A 2,256-nucleotide genomic window follows, 5' to 3' on the forward strand; every position below is an offset into this window, starting at 1 on the left:
TTTTAGTTTTGTTGATTATTTCCTTCACTGTGCAGAAACTTTTCATTTTGATGTAGTCCCAATAGTTTATTTTTGCTTTTATTTTTCTTGCCTCAAGAGACATATCTAGAAAAATGTTGCTGTGGTTGATGTCAGAGAAATTACTGCCTATGGTCTCATCAAGGATTTTTATGTTTTCAGGTGTCATATTTAGGTTTTTAATCCATTTTGAGTTTGTGTGTGTAAGAAAGTGGTCCAGTTTCATTCTTTTGCATGTAGCTGTCCAGTTTTCTCAACATCAATTGTGGAAGAGATTGTCTTTTTCCCATTGTATGTCCATTCCTCCTTTGTCAAAGATTAATTGACCATATATCTGGGGGCTTATTCCTGGGTTTTCTAGTCTATTCCATTGATCTATGTATCTCTTTTTATGCCACTACCATACTGTTTTAATTACTAGCACTTTGTAATATAACTTGAAATCTGGAATTGTGATACTTCAAATTTTGCTTTTCTTTTTCTTTTTGATATTTTAAAGTAATATATACATCCAATGTGGGGTTCAAACTTACAACCCCAAGATCAGGAGTCACATGCTTTATTGACTGAGCCAGCCAGGCACCTTTGCTTTTCTTTTCAAGATTGTTTTCGCTATTCATGGTCTTTTGTGAATCCATACAAATTTTAGGATTGTTGATTCTAGTTCTGTGAAAAATGCTATAGGTATTTCAGTAGGGATTGCATGAAATATGTAGATTACTTCAGGTAGTATAGACATTTTAACAATATTTGTTTTTCCAGCCCATGAATATGGAATTTCTTTCCATTTCTTTGTGTCAACTTGAATTTCTTTTTTTTTAACGTTTATTTTTATTTCTGAGAGAGAGAGAGAGAGAGAGAGAGAGAGAGAGACAGACAGACAGACAGACAGCGTGAGCAGAGGAGGGGCAGAGAGAGAGGAAGACACAGAATCCGAAGCAGGATCCAGGCTCTGAGCTGTCAGCACAGAGCCTGATGTGGGCTTTTGAGTACAGATCTTTCACCTCTTTGGTTTATTCCTGGATATTTTATTGTTTTTGTAATTGTAAATGAAATGGTTTTCTTAATTTCACTTTATGCTGCTTCATTTTTAGTGTATAGGAATGCAACAGATTTCTTTACATTGATTTTGTATCCTGTGATTTTACTGAATTCATTTATCAGTTCTAGTAGTTTTTTTGGTGGTCTACAGGGTTTTCTATATATAGTATCATGTCATCTGAAAATAGTACAAGTTTTACTTTTTTCTTACCAGTTTGGATGCCTTTTATTTCTTGCTGTGGCTAGGACTTCAGTACTATGTTGAATAAAAGAGGTGAGAGTTGACATCCTTGTCTTGTTCTTGATCTTAGAGGAAAAGTCCTCAGTTTTTCACCATTAAGTGTGATGTTACCTGTGGGTTTTTCATATATGGCCTTTATTATGTTGAGGTATGTTGCTTCTAAACCTACTTCATTGAAAGTTTTTATCATGAATGGATATTGTACTCTGTCAAATGCTTTTTCTGCATCTCTTGAAATAATCATTTTCTAAACCTTTTCTCTTGTTAATATGATGTATCATATTGATTGATTTACAAATATTGAACCCCTCTTACATCCCTGGAATAAATCCCACTTGATTATGGTGAATGACTTTTTAAAATGTATTCTTCAATTTGGTTTGCTAGTATTTTGTGGAGGATTTTTGCATCTATGTTCATCAGAGATATTGACCTATAGTGTCTTTATCTGGTTTTGGTATCAGCTAATGCTGGCCTTGTAGAATGAATTTGGAATGTTGCCTTCTTCTTTTATTTTTTTGAATAGTTTGAGAAGAATAGGTATTAACTCTTCTTTAAATTTTTGGTAGAATTCAATGGCTGTGAAGTCATCTGATCCTGGACTTTTGTTTGTTGGGTGTTTTTTTTTTTTTTTTTATTAACTGATTCCATTTCATTGTTAGTAATTGGTCTATTCAAATTTTGTATTTCTTTCTTATTCAGTTTTGGAAGGTTATATGTTTCTTGGAATTTATCCGTTTCTTTTAGATTGTCCCATTTGTTGGCACATACAGTTTCATAATATTCTCTTTTAATCTATTGTATTTTTGTGGTGTTATTTAGCCTTCATTTCCTCTCATTTTGTTTAGTCTCTCTCTCTCTCTCTCTCTCTCTCTCTCTCTCTCTCTCGCATGAGTCTGGCTAAAGTTTTATCAATTTTATTGATCTTTTAAAAACCAACTCCTGGTTTCATTGAT

This window comes from Herpailurus yagouaroundi, unplaced genomic scaffold (assembly GCF_014898765.1).
Source record: "Herpailurus yagouaroundi ecotype Mexico unplaced genomic scaffold, PumYag 67793, whole genome shotgun sequence".
NCBI lineage: Eukaryota > Metazoa > Chordata > Mammalia > Carnivora > Felidae > Herpailurus > Herpailurus yagouaroundi.